Genomic DNA, 20,206 nt, shown 5'->3' with positions numbered 1-20,206 from the left:
ATATAAAAGCTGCAGTTCAAAAAATACAGGTATGTGGATAACAAAGTTCATATCCTGCAATGGAAATATAAGGCTGTCTGTCAGTTTTTACTAGCTGACCTAGCTTTAAAGTAGTGGCTGTTTCTATAATGGATTATTTCACTGGAAATTCAGCTCAAAAAATGGACCAGACTCTGCAATGTCTCTCTCTGTGAGGATCATGCACTTGCATGCTAATAGTCCAGATCAGGGGTATGAATCTGGTAAACTTGTTCTACAGTAGCTCCCGGAATGATTTTAAATGACTCAGTCTAGCACTGACACTAGGAATGGCCTTCTCAGCACTGATTTTAAATAATGATCTCCCCTGATGCTCAGTGCCTAGCCTGCCCACAGAAACATCATTTATTTGGAGACTGCTGCACTTCTCAGTCCACTAAAATTGTGATGAAAGTCTTCCTTCTCTTCAAGTATCTCTTTGCCAGAAGCAAATAGCTATGGCAGGCAGATAACAGGAAAAGTACCTCCCAAGAGCGAAATGAAGTTTTATTTAATGTGCTCTAGGATAAATAGTGCATTAAAATGTTAGTATGAGCAAATTTCTTTAAACAGTTCTTAAGATCTAGACAGAGATGCATATCAGTGGTTTTTGCCACATCATCCCTTAAGCAAAAAATAGCCCCAAGCCCCAGAGGCATACTTCCCTCTATTTTTCTGTCACCTGCAGATTTCTGGGTAGGTCACCCATTTCTAATGTTAACCTATCTCTGGATACTTGAGGTCATTTTACTATACAGAAATGCATGGTTTTCCTCAGAAGTTGTGAGTTCTGCTGAACCAATGCCAGAATGAACATTGATACCAGGTGCTGGCTTTGGCAGAATCCAATATCACACCTACAGATAAAGTGTAAAATTACATGTGTCATGCCCAAGCACCACAAATTACTCTGCCCTTCATCTCAAATAACATGATAACTCCTACTCTGAGACTTCAGACAATGTAGCCTTGGCAAAAGGAGAGTTTTTCATAGCCAAACACATCAAACCTAATGTATTTTACTGCACCAGAGGGGTTGACTTTTAAAGAGAATGTATTCCAAATTGAATCTACCTTTGGGGTATAAAATAAAACATACTGTCCTGAGCAACTATAGTGATAAACAGTATTTCACTTGCTTGGAAGGAACCACAATACTCCCATGCTTGCTGCTGGAGGCTTAGATATGAAAGTGATACAGACAGAAGCACATGGGGGCTCATGATGAGAGAAGCAGAAGGTTAGGAGTGAAGCGCTCACCACCTTTGAGGTTTCTGACTGTTGCTAAAGCATCTGAGATGTCCATATTTCATGCTCATTGTCAGAAAGCTACTGAGGATTTGAGAGGAGTAGTGGTCATAGAAGGTAGTCTCACCATGAGAGGAAGGTGATGACTCTTCAAGCTCTTGGGACCCTACAGGCTACTGCTGCTCTCCCAAGATCACAGCCACCACATGGGTGGCTGGGAGCGCTCTGGGTATATCCCCAGATTAACTGTTTTCAACCAACAAAAAACACATCCGGGCCTTTATCTCCATATCGTAGTTTCTCTCACCTCTAACTCATCTAGAAATTTTGAACCCTCCAAATGCATGGCTGATCTAATTGGACTCAATCTCACAGAGGAGCTAGTTACTCAAAGTGAGACCTGATTTAGCAGATGATTGTTAATTTTTAAAGGAGGGTCGCGGGAATTGTACCTACCACTTCTGCTATTGACATCAAAGCTGTGGTTAGGTAGTGTCAAGTGGTTAGGTAGTGTCAAGTTCTCAAAGGACTACACTTGTAATTAGTCTCTAAAAACATGACCACAATATTTGCTCTGTGAACATTCGCATGAGGAAGTCCTTGAGTCGTGCAGAGCCATGTTCTTTTTCATACAAAACTGCAGGACTTTGCACCAAGGAACAGACTTGATCTCAAACACTGGACTGTCAGCAGAGATCATATGAAAATTTACATATTATTAAGATCAAAAGAGTAATTTACTGAAGATTTTTAATCATTTTCATGCAGTGGCAAAAATATTATTTAGGTCTTTCTGTTTCAAATTGTTTGGTGGGATAACAGGATTAAATTGGTTGCTTTTGAAAATGTATGGACTAATAGTTACTATGCCAACTTCTACCTTAACCTCAATTTCATTTTGAATTTCTGAGCTTTTTGCATTTTGCTAAAAAAAGGAAAGAAAGAAAAAAAAAACCTACGGAAAATATTGGCAATTTGAAATAAGTGACTGCTTAGCATATCATTGCTAATATGGAACTGGCCTGCTTAAGGACATAAATCTTTAAGGACAAAGATAATCATCTTTATAGCTTGCAAATTCCTTATTAGCGTGTGGATAGTGTTACTATAAATTCAAGCTGCATATTATGAGCCACACATTTTTAGCAGTTTGAATTCATTCTCTGAATATTTAGTAAGATGATGAGGGGAGGTGAATGGCATCTCCCCAGCTGGACACAGTTCTAGCTTAAGCAAGACGATAAACTTCTAATATGAAGATGGAACTTATGGATACTGGCCAGCACAAAATAACATTTCACCAGTGGAATTCCAGTTCAAACTCTATTCTGGAAAGAAAGAATTCTAACAAGGCTCCTCTCCCTTTTAGGGGCTTCTGGGAAAAAAAAAAAAAAAGAAAAAAAAGAGAGAGAGAGGAGAGAGAGAAGTAAATGGAAAAGCCAAGTGTGTGGTCTTTGAAATTTCAGATTAATTTTGTAAAAGAGACAGCATGGGCAGCTTTTAGGAAAAGTAACAGAAACAAACGCTGCAAGTTGACAAGAAATATTTGCTGTCCATAAGCTCTCATAACAGCATCCATGACCCTGCAAATAGAATTATTATTTTTTCCAGTCAAATGCCTACACCAGAGAGCCTTATAACTTTGTGCAGATTATTGAAGCAGTACTTGATCCCCCCTCCCTTTTTTTTTAAGGGAAAAAAAAGTTATCAGACACATGGATAAAAATAATTTTGTTGGGATACATGGATCTTACTGTTTACATTTTTGTGTCCTTTTAGATTTTTACGTAGGCTTTACCCTTGAAAGAACTGTTCAACTAATCCTTTGTTTTGTCATTTAATTCAGATAATGGCATACATGCCTTGGGGAGTGCTATTGATAGGTAGGTCCTCCCATGCAGCAAATCTAGACATGGCAAAGTGTTTTCAACATGTGAAGAAGCACTGATTTATTCCTGAAGGTATGGTAATAAGATGGGGCTCCAATAGGAATGTTCATAATCACAGTCCATGCAAATCTATGTAAGTGCTAACATCTTCAAAACATTATGTGTGATCCTAGATGCAGTAAATTTTTGCAATGTTCAGCACTGTACTGTGGCTTCATACTGGCTTACCTGCCAGTATACTTAGTCAAAAGTTTGCATTCACTCTGGTTGAAAAGTGGATTCTTCACTAGTCCAGAAATAGTTATCATGTGGTCCTCTCTCCTGCTATATTCAACCTTAAACAGACAGATCACAGGATGTTTCTGTGCAATATTAGCTATCCACCCCATTTATTAAAAATAAATAAATAAATAGAAATCAGAGCATTGTTATGGAGTCTGTACCCTTGGACATGTTCAGAAATTGAATGGACAAGGTTCTGACCAAATTCATTTGATGTTGAAGCTGCCCCCTGTTCTTAACAGGAGGTTGGACTACTTGATTTTCAGAAGTGTCTTCCAACTGAAACTATTCTGTGAGCTCATTACTGAAAATCTGCTTTTTCAGGCTGGATAACATAACAGAAATATATGTTAAAATTGTTGTATCTAATGTCCTAAGAATCAAACGTATTTCACTGTTGTAGACTCAGATCCTGATTCATGCCAGCTCAGACACTTTGACTTAGTCATACAACTGTCCTATCACCTTTCCCAGACAGTGATGCTGGAGGTCTTATGTAAAGACTTCTGCCTCCAGTAAATGCCTTTCTCTCTCCACTGACTCTATGGGCAGCCTAGAGCAAATTAATGCACCTTATTTTGATGTCTGTAGCTAAGTGGAATGAATTTAGGCCCTAGTATATACTTCTAATTTGTCTCTAATAGTAGACATTTACCTTCTTTTGATAATAAACAACTGCTTTATATACTCAGCCTCTCAGACATATGAGTGTGATAGAAGAATGATGCAGGAGCCTAAGGAACATTTAGTTCAAAGGAAGCCAGAGGATTTGTAAAGCATTGCTGGAAGTGGGATACCATGTTTTTATTCCAAGAATTACTGGCAATTTGAAAAATTGGCCCCACAGAGATCAGTGGTAAGACTCTGAGATAGCTCTGAGCCACATGAAAGGAGCAGCTTTTCAGAGTGGTTACTTTGGGAAGGAAATTCAGAATAATCAAAAATTTGCATTAGAGATACTGCTAAAATCGATGTCCTCCTTTGTCAGTTCGGTTTTTGAAAGACTTCTGAGTTAGTATGGCTGATAGTGTTGTTACTGAGTGCCACATTTCAGCAGTTGAAGCTGCAGGATATGCCCAGTGGATGAAGGATAAGGGAGATAAAAAGAGATTTTACGGATGAATTGTTTTTACATGAAGACAAACACTACATTTTCCTTTTAAAGCAATTGTTATTTTATCCCATAGATACTCTTATTTACAGTGGCTCAAATAGTTTACATTTGAGATGAGAGCTTAGCAAGATCAACTTGCTTCGGTACAACCAAATGAAATGCTTTATAACAATCTACCAGCAAATTTCTTATACAGTGATAGCCACACAAACTCTTTGCTCTAGCAGTAAGAAATTGGAAAACTCTACTGCAGCACTCCATTACGGAATCAATTTTGGTTGGGCTATTCTCAGTCTAGAAAAACCTCAGCAAAGATGCAAAGATGGATGTAACCCTGTCTGAATTCATGACCGTGGACATGGCACACTGATTGGAGTCGCCTTACACCCAATAGGGGAAAAACACACCCTGCTAGTTCTCTGCACAGAAGTGAACTGAACACCATATGATCTGGACAGAAGTATGAAGTAGTCAGTGATGCAACATTTTGGCAAAATTTTCCAAGTATACAAGGAAGCCATGAGAAAAATCAGGCAGCCCTTTCATTTATGTAAATGCATTCATTTCATGTAAATCCTGGCAAAAGCCCAAGCATTCTGTATGATAATTCATATTCACTTGCAAAATCTTAGCGTCCTTAGCAAAACTGGCGCATAAATAATTCTGGAGAACAGTTCTTGGAAATGATTATCTACAGTAGTAATATTTTAAGACTTTTGGGGACACATTCAATTAAATCTTCATATAGTTTCCATACCAAAGAAATCCACACAAAGCTGAATAAATAATAGTGGAGAAAATGTTTCCAGCCTACACTGACTTATACTATGGCTCCTTTACACTACTTTAGAGATGTAAAAGGACCTTAAACAGCTTTAAATGAACTGTTAATGCAGGACATAAAGGACATTAGCATAAATGAGAATCAGCTTCATGTATATTAGGGAGTTAAATGATTGCCTGAATTACTTGGCTCCAAAAATTCAAAGAAAGATTATAAATCTATTTCAGACTTTGAAAATTATTAAGCCACCTCCTCTGCTATGATTTTTATTTCATGTTTTCATCTCAGTCATGAAATGTGATTGTCTTTATGCTCTGTGGCCCAGCTTCAGAGGAAGGGAAGGGAGAATGACACTATCCCTGCAATTCAGCAGTCTTATTCCTCTGGCTATCCCCCGAGACCTGAGATGTGTGTTCAGTCTGAGAAAGTTCTGGATTTCAACCCACTTGATGCCTAAATGAACCCTGAACCCTAAGAGGTGTTTAGCTCCATTACCCCATTTTTTTTTGTGCTGAATTTTGTGCTGAATTAATCAAGAGTGGGCTAATAAATCAGACTCCTCTGAAGGTTTATGTGGGATATCCTTGCTCATCTATGAAATATCAGGAGGTTATATGTCTTGCTTCCACCTGTTTTGCCAAACCAGGGTCTTGTGAAGATGTATGAGAATTTAGGTCCCACAAGTGTTCAATGATACTCCAGCTCAAGCTACAAGGTTAGCCCTATGACTAGAGAAGCACCCAAAGCACCAATGAGATGAGAAGTCACAGTGGTACCAGGAGTAAGGATTTGAGGCAGGACTGGAGCAGAGATAGGAAGTTAAGAAAGGAGCAGTAGTCAGTGAAAACTAATTTGTGAAGCGCCTGTTCACTTAGGCTGGGTTTAAGTATTGCCATGAATTCTTGATCTCCTACATAATCCTGTAAATCTCTAAACCAAATTTGTGTGGAGCGCAGGAATTGGCTCTTGTCTGGAAAGAGAATTCTCCCTTATGGTGGTGGTACTGGGTTCCTTGGTGGTATTACATTCCTTACATTCATTGATGATCTTGATAGGCCAATAGTGTTGGCATGTTGGAATGCACTATTACTGTTAATACCAAAAAACATTTGTCTTCTGATTGGCATAGAGAGGACAGCACATGCCAGTGGTACCTGATTCTTGACTCTGTTGTCTCATGGAAATTGTTAATGTGTTGGTTGTACAGAATCTGGCAGCTCACATCAGTGAGAAGTTCTTGCTGCTTTTTGGTGCCCCCACTCTCGAGTCAAGTCACAGATCTGGGAAAGCAGGAGTCAGAGAGTAATACCAAGTGAGTGAATACCCCTCACATATTTTATTCTGTTTAAGCAATCAGTACAGATGCACAAGGCAGTATTTTTTTTTCAGTCCCTGGAAGTTGTTTTCTAAAGTGAAGAACCCTTGCCTGTCCTTATCAGTCTCTTCCAGGAGACACGGAATTTGGTGTTCAAAATTACACTCACTGCAGGAGCCATCCAAATCCATCCATGTTCTTCAGTTTTCTGGAGTATTTTCAAAATCATTTCCATGATTATGGCTTCAGCTTCTTTCACTTTTTTAACATCCCTAAAAAATATGTTAATCCATTTTAGGCAAAAATTTATTTAATCTATTTTAGGCAAGATTTCACAGAATCATTTTATGGCAATAAAATCTAAGTCTAGCTAGACATCCCAACTAGAGCTTATCCATGCAGAAGGTGAACCAGTAACGTGGGGTTAACATAATCTGTATTGAGAATCAAGAAGTAGGACAGCACTGAAAACCTTGTCATTGGCCATAAACGTTTGTCTACAGGAGAGGTGATTCCTGAGGAGCTAAAGGAGCTGCTGGAGTGACTGCCCAAGCAGCTGAGGTGGAAGCTGCACTCCGAGGAGTACTATTTATCTTTTCTATGTCTGTGGCATTGTTAATGAGTCTGGATGGATTCACACACTGATTCAGTCTTCCTTTACTACATATTTAAATATTCACTATTCACTGGTATCAGCTATGGAATCTAGATGTCCCATTCATACGGCAGTAGGCAGAAGTCTCTTGTGGTTCTCTTTGACTCACTTAAAATCTAACAATGCTCAGACACTGTTGGACTCTCCTTGAGAAACTAGAAGTGGTCAGTGCTGAAAGATGCTCCAAATGCTGGTCCCTCAGTGACCCACTGCTCGGAAAATTCTCCAAGAAGAAGAAAGAAATGGAGGATTTTTATTTATTAAAAAAAAAAAAAAAAAGGAAACAACAAAACAAGAAAGGATTCTATTATAAAACAACTGCTGTCATCTAAACCTTGCCCATCATCCTTACACAACACAGAGCAATAACAAAAGACAGTGTTGATATTTTTCACTTCGCTTTTAAGTCCCAGAGAGTCACTGTAAATTACTAAAATTATGATGATGTGTTTGATTTCAGGAAAGTCTTTGTCCTGAATTGAAAATACTAACTGAGTTGATATATCTCCTTCTGGATTCATTTTGAATCCAGTACCATAATATATTGACAGAGTGTTAGTGATCAAGAAGTTCTCTAAACTTAAAGTGTTTCCTAGGGAATAATTAGAATTTACAGGAAGCAAGAAAAACATTGAAACTGACAGGGATTAAAAGCATCGGATTTTTATTTTTATTTTTTGGTGTGGTTTATAGGGTTAATGTAACAAACAGGAATACTTCTCTGGGTAACTGAGAAACTTAGAAAATACTTTAAAAGCTCCCATGACATGTCTGGAAGAACAGAATTCAGTGCAAGAAAATTGGTGAGGTTGGGATTGTATTTTGCCCTGTGTTGCAGAAAGACGGGCACTTTTTAATATTTCCGTGAGAGAAAGCAGATAAAGGATCTGGGTGATGTGGGAGAGAGCAGCACAAGCATATAACCAGAGTCAATCAGCATAGGTACTTGTGGGGCTGAGATGAACTGTGTTCCCCATCCTGCTCTGCATTCACTGATGCTTCAGCAGGGGAAAACATTTTTTTTTCTCAGTAGAGAATTTTTCTCCTAGTTTGGGGTGTAAGCAAACATGTTTTTCTGTTTTTGCTAGTTTTTCTCAGGTTTGACCGATGAACTTTTCTTATGAACCCACTCATGTCAACAAGGACCCAATCTGTTAGCTGTTCATGACTTCACCAAAGGTCTGCTACCTGTGGCAACTATTTCTGCCAGGCACCTCCAAAAGGACTGTAGCACCCTTATTTTCTATCCAAATAGACCATCTGCCTCCTTTCCCTTATATGCCCTGCTGAATTCACAATTTGTTTTGCTGTCTCAGGCAAGGAAATCTAGAAGACACAATGTGACAGAATGACTTATTTTAGATGTCGTTATGTGAATGCACTTTCCAAGATTTTGATTTCCTGTGAGAAATTTAAGATTTTATGGCATGTGGGTATAAATATCACTCTCCTTTCTACACATGGAGAAAGCCAGACTTCATGTGAGAAAGAGAGCTTCTCTTCTTGTTTGTTTTGGGACAGAGGAGGGCACAGAGGTGTGCAAGCTGCTTACTACAGGGTTGGAGGGAGGAGATGTGTGGGTCAGCGAAGAGGTAGCCCCTAGCAGAAGCTGAAGGAAAATAAGGAGTGTGAGGATAGCACTCTGGAAACCAGCGAGTGCCAGTTTGGCACCTGGGATGTGGAAGTGTCCAGACAGGAGCCTGTTCTCTCCCCCAGCACATTCCTGTGCCCCTGCAGCTGCCCGGAGCAGTGACATCATTGCTCCATCCGCCTCTCTGTTGAGCTGAGGTCTCCTACCAACAACAGAGTCAGAGTATGTTAGAAGTTGTGACCTCAGAATACTCAGGTACACTCAACATGATTAATTTTGCTATTGGTCAGGCCATTAGGTCTCGAAGACCTCCCTCTGCAATGGGTTATCAAGAAGGCCTCTGATGATAGCCCTCTGCAGACAGACTCAAATATTCACAGGTGAGGTGTCTCAACTCTGGGATTCCCAAGACTCTCATCATGTATTTGCTACCTTCACCTATGTTTACCCTCCCATAAAACTGAAAATAAGATGGGGAAACAAAAAACTACTTATTTGAATTGTTTAAGCTAGCACAGCTGCTTTTGGCTGAAGTGAGCTAGAAAGCAGCTCAGCCAGCACATCTGAGTGGAAGATGAGAGAAGTTGAGATTGGGCTGAAGACAGCAAATTTGCAGCAGGAAGAATCACAGAATCATTAAGGTTGGAAAAGACCTCCAAGATCATCTGGTCCAACCAGCCCCCTGCCACCAATGTCACCCACTAGACCATGTCCCTAAGCACTACGTCCAAGCTTTCCTTAAACACCCCCAGGGACGGTGACTCCACCACCTCCCTAGGCAACCTGTCCCAATGCCTGATTGCCCTTTCTGAGAAGAAATGTCTCCTCATTTCCAAACTAAACCTCCCCTGGTTCAACTTGAGGCCATTCCCTCTAGTCCTATCACTAGTTACCTGCCAACCCCCTGCTCCCCACAGCTTCCTTTCAGGTAGCTGTAGAGAGCAATAAGGTCTACCCTGAGCCTTCTCTTATCCAGACTAAACAACCCCAGTTCCCTCTGCTGGTCCACACAGGAATTGTGTTCCAGGCCCTTCACCAGCTTCGTAGCCCTTCTCTGGACACACTCCAGGGCCTCAATGTCCATCTTATAGTGAGGGACCCAAAGCTGAACACAGCATTCAAGGTGCAGCCTCACCAGAGCAGAGTAAAGGGGGACGATAACCTCCCTGGTCCTGCTGGTTGCACTATTCCTGCACTCAATTCCCTCATCCAAGTCATCAATAAAGACATTAAAGAGGATGGGTCCCAACACTGACCCCTGGGGAACACCACTCATGACTGGTCACCAGCTGGATTTCACTCCATTCACCACTACTCTCTGGGCCTGGCCATCAAGCCAGTTGATCAACCCAGCAAAGAGTGTACCTGTCCAAACCATGGGCCTCCAGATTCTCTAGGACAATATTGTGAGAGACTGTGTCAAAGGCCTTGCTGAAGTCTAGGTAGATTAAGCTTTCCCTCATCCACCAGGTGGGTCACCCGGTCATATAAGGAGATGAGGTTGGTCAGGCAGGACTTGCCTTTCATGAACCCATGCTGACTGGGCCTGATCCCCCAGTGGTCTTACATACATTGTGTGATTGTATTCAAGATGACCTATTCTATCACCTTTCCTGGCATTGAGGTCAGGCTGAGAGGCCTGTAGTTCCTCGGGTCCTCCTTACGACCCTTCTTATAGATGGGTGTCACATTAGCAAGTCTCCAGTCATCTGGGACCTCTCCAGATGACCATGACTGCTGATAGATGATGGAAAGTAGCGTAGCAATCACATCCGCCAACCCCCTCAGCACCCTTGTGTGCATCCCATCAGGGCCCATATGTTTGTGGGTGTCTAGCTTGCCTAAATAACCTCTAACACAATCTTCAACCAGGGGAAAGTCTTCCTCTCTTGAAATCCAGGGCTGTGGTCCTACTTTTTGCTGTACTTCCTCCTAGCAGGATCTTGAACTCCAACATCTCATGATCACTGCAGCTGAGACTGCCCTTAACCTTCATGTTTCCAACTAGACCATCTCTGTTAGTACCAAGCAGCACCCCTCTCCTTGTTGGCTCACCTATCACCCACGTCAAATAAGTTTTCTGCAATGTTCTGCAGTAATCTCCTGCTGTCTTTGCTGTCTTCCCAGCAAATATCAGGGAGGTTAAAGTCTCCCATAAGAACCAGGTCCTACAAACATGAGGCAACCTGCAGCTGCCTGTAGAAGGCCTCATCCATTTCCTCTTCCTGATCCAGTGTCCTGTACTAAACACCCACCACAATGTCACCCCTATTGGCCTGCCCCTTAATCCTCACCTGTAGGCTTTCAACTCTCACTTCATCCCCCACTAGGCAGAGCTGCATAGATTCCAGTTGCTCATTCATGTAAAGAGCAACTCCACCACCTCGCCTTCCTGGCCTGGCCTTCCCAAAAAGCACAATGCTGTCCATGGCCTCATTCCAGTCATGAGAGCTGTCCCACTGTGTCTCAGTAATTGTGACAAGATCATAGCCCTGCAACTGCAGGCACACCTCCAGTTACCCTTATTTATTCCCCATGCTGTGTGTGTTTACATAGAGACATTTGAGCTGGGCTTCTAATGCGTCTGCCTTTCTGGATGAGGCAACTATAACTTGTTCATGTGAGCCTACGGCAGCTCTCCTGTTAAGCTCTTTTCCCTCTCTAGGTTCTGGGCATCCTTTGCCAGGTCTGGTGTTCAGCTGGTATCAGCAGGATGGCATGTCATCCTGTACCTCATCACCAGCATCCGTGATGATATCCCCCTCCCCAACTGAATCTAGTTTAAAGCCTGATCAATGAGCCCTGCCAGCTCATGACCAAGGACCCTCTTCCCCCTTTGGGAAAGATGAATCCCGTCCGATGCCAGCAAGCGTGTGCCCAGTGATGACATCAGCCACAGAACCATGTGCTAATTTCTATTAACATGTTTCATAAGTTTATGTATAAGCCAGTGCTTTGATAAGTAAACTTCTGGGGTAATGAAAATGCCTTTCGTGAGCCTTATTTAATTGACAGGAGATGTGAGCTTTGGGGAGCAGGTCATAGCCAGCCTGTGCTGATAAACTGTACCCAGAGATGGGTGAACAATAACTTCACCTTCATCTGCCTGGTGCTGGTTCTTGGGAGGCTCCTAAATCATCTTGTAATTCTCTGTAGCTTACAGGTAAAAGGTGTTGCTCTGAATTTCCAGGCCACATCTCCTAGCATCTTTCCTGGAAAGACCAGAAAATTAAGTCAAACTAGCTTTTCAGTGTAGATTCATGCATAGATCAGCCCTTTTTAGTTCCTCTTTGTAATCGTTTATATCTACCTATATAGTCAGCTGGTATAAGGCTTCTTCACCTCTTTATGGTAAAATGCAATGAAGCTGTATGGAGTATATCCTTCTTCGAAATATCTATGCTATATCTATTCTATATTCTTTTAAATATAGCAGAAAATCTTTGTATTGAGAACTTGCAAGTATTCCAAAAGAGAAAAGGAAAAATAAAAGAGTAACCTCAGTGTTAGGTCTCTATTCAGATTAATCGGCTATAACCAGCAGCAGAATCACAGCAATGGACTCATCAGGTTTCTCCAACCCTCTGCTGTTGGTATGGGATTGCTCCTGGGAACATATGGTTTCTTGCTTTTGTCAGTGGTTTCTTCAACTGCACTCATAAATCTGATGGGATTTCCACCACCTTCTCTGGGAGTAATTCCACATTACACTCATGACAAGTTGGGAGTATATTTAATTGCAGTGTGTGAGAGATGCCTCCTTTTGACCACAAATTTCACACACTGTAGCTTATTGGCCAACAGATGGTAGCAATTTTTGGCCACTGTGGACCTGGGATGTGTCCAAAATGGTCAGAAATGAAAGGCTTCGTATCCTACAACTAATTCTTAAAGTTCTTCAGCCTCATCATTAATGAAATAAAGAACAATGAGTGAAATGATAATGGATCATGATCATAGTAGTAGCTATTAAAGTTAAACCATGTGTCAGTTTTAGAAAGACGCTTACCTACAACTAAGTAATAGAGCATTATCTGAGATTTTTTGATAGACAAAAAACAGATGAAGAGCTTCAAAATTTATGGGAAGCATTTGATATTAACTTGTTTTCTCAATTTGCATTAGAATATTCTAGTATGCGGACATGCAAACTAACTGATAATTAGAGAACTTGAACAAAATGTCCCCATTCGTAAATCAAAATTATTCAACACAAATATTAATTGCAAATTTAGCCTTTTTTTTTTTTCTGTTCGTGAATACATTTGTTATGCATAAATATTCATTTACTGGTTTATGAAAACTGATTTTAGTCTGTGGGTTGCTCGTAAGATGGTCATTATATCTGTATAGACTTTATCTGTGCATCATAACTAGTCAATAATTCACATAGGTATCACCTCTTCTCTCTCTGAGTGAGATTGTGACTTTAAAAACAAAATAATATGGAATAAAGTATACAGATAATTGTAGTATTGGCATCATTTACAGAAACAAATCACATGCGCTAAAATTTGAGGAAAGTATGAAGATTCGTGATTATCATGACAAATAACCACAGCTGTGTGAAGATTTATAGGCATGACATATTATAAAAGCACAAATAGCAGGAAACTCTACTTATTTCTTTTATTCACAAAAGTATTCTTGAATCACAACGTTATTGTAAGTGCCCATTCTCACAATGATATAATTTTCCATTTGAATTTCTGAGCAAATGAACTGCATTAATTGTAACTGTTTGTCAGCTTCCAAAAATTGTAAGACAAGATAATATCCAAGCTTTATGTTCACATGAATAGACACTGTGGTCTGCACCCCCTGTCCTTTCCCTGTCTTCCTTCCTCTTTTCTCAGGAAAATGAATCTCAGACAAGCTCCTCTTTCAATTTTTATTGCTGAGGGCCATTCCACTGTCAACAGCTCTGCACCTTTTAACCCTCATGATGGAGCTGCCACTTAAAAACAAATTCTGCTAGGCCATCAGGGAGCTTCCTGCAAAGATGGAGATGACAGAGCCTCTTGCAGGAGGCTGCTTTTAAATCTGCTGTTGGGGGGAAGCCCTTGTTGTCTGGGATCTAACAGTGTTTGGGTTCAAATGTGAAATCCCTGGCCTCATTCTGGATTCCTTACATGTAAGAGGCACAGCCACTGGAGAGCTTGGGAGAGGGGAAAGTCGAGGGAAGGAAACTCTCACTTGGCATAAAGCCTTGTTTACCCAGCCTGGTGGAACAAACGAGCAAACAAAATACCCTGTCCAATACAAGCCCCAGTGTGTAACCCACTGTGTGCACTTGGAGTGCAGAATATTGGTTGGCTTTGAGTTCAGTGATTTGAGGCAAGAAATTACGGGAGTGCCCTTGGACAGTGAATCTTTCTCTAGTACACTAATTATTCTTACTAAACTGGCTATGATGAGGGACTTAACGCTGCTTATTTTGTGATCTTTCTCTTCTAGCACAATGGCCCTATGAACAGGTGGAGAGGATTTTATCCAGCACATCTTTGGTTGTTAGCCAGCACATTCTTGTTCTTCCAGACAAGAAAATATTTACATATTAGCATTAGGAAATAAGATCTTTCACTTTTTTTTTTTTCTTCTTAATTTGTAAAATGCGTACTAACAGCTTATCAGATACTCCTTTCCAACAAAAATTAGTACAGAAAACCACACCTCCACCTTGCATTTGCTGCCCCTAGCTAACAGCAATATTTTTGTGTTAACTTTTTGTCACTAGGAGTCGATTTTTCCCAGCACAGCACCTAAGTACAAAATGCATTAGCGCAAATGTCTGAACTCCAAACCCATCTGGCACTAGGAGCTATAAAATATTGCAGTATTTGTCTACAGTTGATTTTAACAGACTTTCTGGACAATATCACTTAAAAAAACATTGTTGTGCAATGGAATTAATTAACACAGGTACCACGTACAACATAAATTTTTATTGTTTCTTATATACCATAAAATTTCCAAGACAGAAGCACCTGGTAAAACCATACCGTCTGACTGGGCATGGCATTAGGAAGGCCTTGATGGGAGCAGATGGAAAGTCTGAGGATGAAATAAGAACAGATGGGAAGTCTGAAGGCGAAATTTGAACTTGGGTATTTCAAAGTTCACATGGCTGAACATAAAGTCCCATTAAACAAGTTCCAATAAAGAGTTAAACTGACAGGCTCTGCGCTGCCCTCCCTCCTTTCGGTTTTCCAGTGTCACTGAGCTGTCAGCAATGTTTGTGGCAGCAGTTACAAAAGCACTTTCCTTAACTCTGCCTCCCCCTTTCAAAATGGAGTTTTCAGCATTCATCCTGTACCTGGGATTTTACAAAGGCGTTCATGCTATAAACATGGAAAAACATTTGAAGCTTTGTACAGAGCTGATGGCTCTCCCCTGTAACTTCACTCTCTTCATTTAGACAACTGTGTGGCCACAGAAAGCTGTGCTGGCTGAAGGCTGGGATGTGCAGCTGATGCCAATTCGTGGATGGACTCATGGGGCTGCGGAAAACAGCACCGAGCTTCACCCATGGCTGGTGTTGTGAAAGAAAAGCCCTGCTCTTGCTGGCATAACTGAGTGCAGTGTGCAGTTAGTTCATTTTAATGCGTACAGCTTCTTGGAAAAACTTTCCCTCCTACTGCTCCTCCAGCAGAACAGGTCTGCTGCACTGCTAACAGAGAAATGGAGGCCAAAAATGTAGGAACAAATATGATTGCTACCTATACATTACAGGCAAAACCACAGGTGCAAAAAAACTTTGCTTGACCTGTTTCTTGATGCTTACTGAAGCTTTTTAGCATCTCGTTGGGGATTTGGTGAAAGATTTTTGTTTTAGAGTGAATTTGCTTTAATTTTGTGGGGTTTTGTGGAGACTGGATTTGTATGTAGGACCTTGCATGGGCAGTGTTAGTAAATGGGGTGAAATGACAGATAAGGGCCTGGTGTTGCTCCTAAACCAGGATCCTTTGTATGCAATTGTTACTTTTAAAACCCATCAAACCCTAATACGCAAGTGTCAGCTTAGACTATTTTCTCCAGCTCCCACAGATGTGCAGAGTTCCCATTTCGTAGCCCACCACTGGTTGTACAATGCAAACACTGCTCTGGGCTCCAGAACTGCAGATTCAAAGGCCAAGGCAGAGAGGTACTTTTCACATTTAAATAAATGGCTCTTTTTAGATGTTGATACAGACACAACAATTTGTCCACTGGTTCTAAAACATATCTGTAATTTTTTTTAATGCTTCCCATAGCAGGATATATCAGTTCCAGCATCTGATGGATCACATGGAAAGTGCCCAGAAAGGAGACACCCATCTACAACTCACCGAGTTCCCAGGTTACTTATCTCATGCATGTGGCCAGCAGTATATCTGGGAAGGGCCGGCCGTGCCAACGCAGGCAGGGCACTGGTGTTGAATTCATGGTGGGCTTCCAAGGCCTCGAACAGCGATGCCTTCCTCCATCCAAACATAGCTCTTTGAGTGACCTACACATGTGGGTCCCTCTGTGGCCCGGCTATGTCACCTGGGTCTCGAGGAGGGGTCAGCGTATTCTGAAATTCTGGAAAGCTCTTGAGTAATGGCCTGAAAAATGACAGGCTTCCACATGTCCCTACTGTACTCGAGGAAGCGCAATCCCCGTGATGAATGGCCTCTCTGCTGTGCACAATGCCTTTTAAGATTCACCCCCCCACCACCCCCGCTGTAAGCCAAACCAAAGAATGTTTCCAGTTTCTCAGGCTCTATTTACCTTCCCTCTCATTAGAGGAGGCTCTCTCCCTTGCTTTCTGATGATTGTGCACATACTTCAACACTTCTGACTGATTTCAGCTGCTCCCGCTATGTTCCAGAAAGCTGACACGTGGGAACGCATCACCTCGCAGCCAGCGCACAGCTGCCCCTTGCTGACCGCCTTTAACCAGGCAATAACCAGGTAGAAGTATGACCCAGATGGTTTCCTAGTGGGTCATCGGGCTGGAGATGAGTCCTTTAGCTTCTGTCACCGTCCCTGTAGCTGCTGCAGGGTTTCAGAAGCCACAGACCATGCCCAAGAGCCTGGTGGAAGCTGGCAGGGGAGTGAAGGCAGGTTGCAGAGGGCTGAGTGGACAAAGAGGCAGCAGGCTGGGTGAATGCTGTAGCTTTTCCATTGTGCACCACCAGACCACCAGCAAACAGCACGCTGAAACTGGCCTAGTTCTCAGCAGCCCAAAACTATCCAGTCTTCAAGGTTGCGATCTTTTTTTTTTTTTTTTTTTTACTATAACTGCTCCCTGATGACAAAGTAATACATTTTTAGCATAGTTCAAGTATAAGATGCTAAAATTATACTACCTCTCATAAGTGTTGCCTCATAAATACGGATTCTGTTTTCATGGACATTGGAGTGGGTGTTTCATAAAGTATCATAAACAATTTATTCTGTAATGAAATAGTGCAGTAAATTATCTTTGGTTTCAGATTGTGCTTGCGGCTGTGCTGAGAACTTTTTGGTGTGGTCTGTAAGCCAGAGCTGTGGAATGTCTCCCCTCCCTCCTCCCATCCCTTCCTCTCTCTCTAAATGTAAGTGAAAAGCTGAAATTATTTGGAAAAATGTAAAACTTACCAGTTGAACACTGGGAGGTCCGAGAGTATATAGGATGATGGAGCAACTCTCCTTGCTAGCATTAATCAATTATGTTTAGCACTTATGTCCTATCTATCTTTTTAGTATCACTGAGTCCAGTAAAGAGATGATGCAGCATCTCATCTCAGGTAGGATCCACCTGCACATCACCCTGTGTAGAGTGAGGGGATGGTGGCATGATGAGACCATGACCACAGTCTGGTACCAGAACTGGGTGCCAAACAGGGGGTGTGGGTGGTGAAATGCCATTGTCATAGACACCGCTCCCATTAATCCATGCCTGTCTATGGATGTTTTCCAGTGCTCCATGGGAACAACTCATTTTCTTGCACAAGAAGTTCCCAGTTCAGCCAGACAGTTGTAAATGTTGCTTATGTGCCACAGCCCCACAGTGCATCACAGGATGTGCCTGAAATATGTTTTTCTCAATCAGGGATGAATTTACTCACAGTCTGAAAAGTAAAAGGTTTCTGAATTAGGACTGAATTTCCAAATTGCTTGTAGTGACAACAGGCAGAAAGTTAACTGAGTAAAATAAATACAGTAATAATTGAACGTACACATGTAAGAACGCAGTTACACTGAAAAATGATTCCTCCTTATTTCTTTCCTCTGACTCTGTCAGGAGGTATGGCTGAAGACACCCCTGCTTTGTGAGAACCAGTAAAATGTGGTAAGTTTTGTGTCATTCCTGCTTGTTTATCTTTTTGTTTCAGCATTCAATTTCTTTTATAATAACTCCACATAGTTATCTGTGGCTCATTTATTTAGGGTGAAATTCTAATCTGTAAAGAGCTCAGTTAAAAGATCTGCTGTCACAGTTAGTGAAGCCAGGACTTCATCCACAGCATATGCATTTCCTTACTGCCAATTATTGTCAGAAATAGTTGAACCTTTGCAGTCATCCAGATTTTCAGTTCTGTTTTTCTCCTTTTATGTAGTGACTGATGTGACAAATTCTTTGCAGAAGTGACCTGCATTTTGTAAAGATGTAGGACAGTGAGTTTCTTGCCATGGTGCTCTACCATTTTTTAAAATCCTTTAGCCATATCTATGAAAGTGTTAAAATGATATGGTGTCTTTCACATTATCACTGAATGCCTCCAAGTGTACGTTTGCAGTTACACATCAGCTGGGTAGATGTGTCTTGCTCTTTGCAGTGATGGTGCTCAACTTCCAATGACTTCTGAAAGAACAAGGTGGGTAAGAGCCAGACACTGAGTTTCTAGATAATTGCTTAAGGTCCTTTCCATACCCTCCCTTATCAGTTTTATACCTCGTTTGCTTTACTGCACCCAGCCACAGATTTACCTGTATCCTCCTTCAATACCAGCTCTTTGGATGCTATTCAGTAGGATGCATTTTTAAACAGTGCAAATGATTGCTACACTGCCAGGGAGAATGTGTGTTTCATATAAATGCTATTTCCAAGTAGCACTGTATAGTACTACTTAGGATACAATACATCATCATCATCTTTTTTTCACTAACATATTAATAGTGTTATAATTAAGAATAGTTTATTTGAAATACTTAAGAATTCATTTAGTTGTAAGCATGTGCAACAGGTCAAGTACTTGCTAATAAAATGGCTGTTCTTAACATAACTGCACAAAAATAGGACCTCTCTGCTGTTTGGGGGAAAAGAGCTTTTAAAGCAATAGCAGTCAGATTTGTAATGAAGAGAAAAAGATGAGTGTAGGAGCAGTGCAATGTTGATAGCGGGCAGCTGGTAGATTCTCTGGAAGATGACCAGTAAGCTCTGACATTACTCTAAGTAGCATCACAAGAATTGATCCAAGAACTATTCGGACAACTTTTGTGGCATGATTACACTTAAGTTGAACTCTTTTTCCTGTTTTGACTGTTTTAAATGTTTCAGTGCTGCCATTACATTTTCTGTGAAGATCTCTCACATATGCTGGCTTGGCCCATTTTGGCTATTTTTTTCAAGGTCAGCTCACTTTTCAGACCCTCCTTTCTGTCCTTTCCTGACATAACATGGATTTTAGAATTGGCGATACACATTGCTGTTGTCCATTTAATGCTTCTAGGTCTGGATTGTCTTTGCAGGTGCTGGGGTTGGGATAGGTGCTGGGAGAAAAATGGACAAAGTGAGTAAACACTAGAGCTAAGTTTGTGGAGCAGATGTGCCATCTCACGCTGGGGAAGTCCTTCATGTTTTTGAACATCAATTTTTAGAAGAGTCTCAAATACTAAATATGTTTCATTTAAGATTCAAGTGTTCAAGCTTTAAGCTAAATGTTCAAGCTAAAGTAGCCTTTATTGATTGCTGGAGAAAAGAAAAGTAAAAGCAAGGCAATTTCAAAAGTATCCAAAAATTTCAAACAGCAGGGGCATGTAACAGAAGGCACACTTTCAAGAGTTTCTATTCCAAATCAGGGAAGAACTGAGGAGAATTTAGATGAACTTTGGTTTAGCGTAGTTTAATAGAAGTTCTATGTATTTACCAAGGATTCAGTGCTACCTTATTAGAAAAAGCCACACAAATGAAGTGTTGATGGTAAATAATTTCAAGAATAGGTTCAGGTTATTGAACTACAGAGATCTGAAAGCACTTTACAGACCAGATAAAACATCTATTCTGCTTGAAGATAGAGCAAAAATGCCAAAAAAAAAGGCAAAAAATTTACTGACACACAAACTGGCAAAGAATATGTATTC

At 41.0% G+C, this 20,206-nt stretch overlaps 1 long non-coding RNA gene across 1 annotated transcript in view; it reads left to right on the top strand.

Annotated features, from left to right (window-relative positions):
- LOC310883893 overlaps nt 1-20,206 on the top strand; it is a 133,988-nt gene that overhangs the window by 111,816 nt on the left and 1,966 nt on the right. Inside the window, exons 6-7 of the long non-coding RNA XR_014573916.1 lie at nt 17,356-17,457; nt 18,147-18,194. This is a non-coding gene — a long non-coding RNA (uncharacterized lncRNA). The remainder of the gene's footprint in view (nt 1-17,355; nt 17,458-18,146; nt 18,195-20,206) is intronic.

Source organism: Anser anser, assembly GCF_964211835.1.
Source record: "Anser anser genome assembly, chromosome: 1".
Classification (NCBI taxonomy): domain Eukaryota; kingdom Metazoa; phylum Chordata; class Aves; order Anseriformes; family Anatidae; genus Anser; species Anser anser.
The sequence above is the reverse complement of the archived record's forward strand: the minus strand, read 5'-3'. Positions and strand labels throughout refer to the sequence as shown.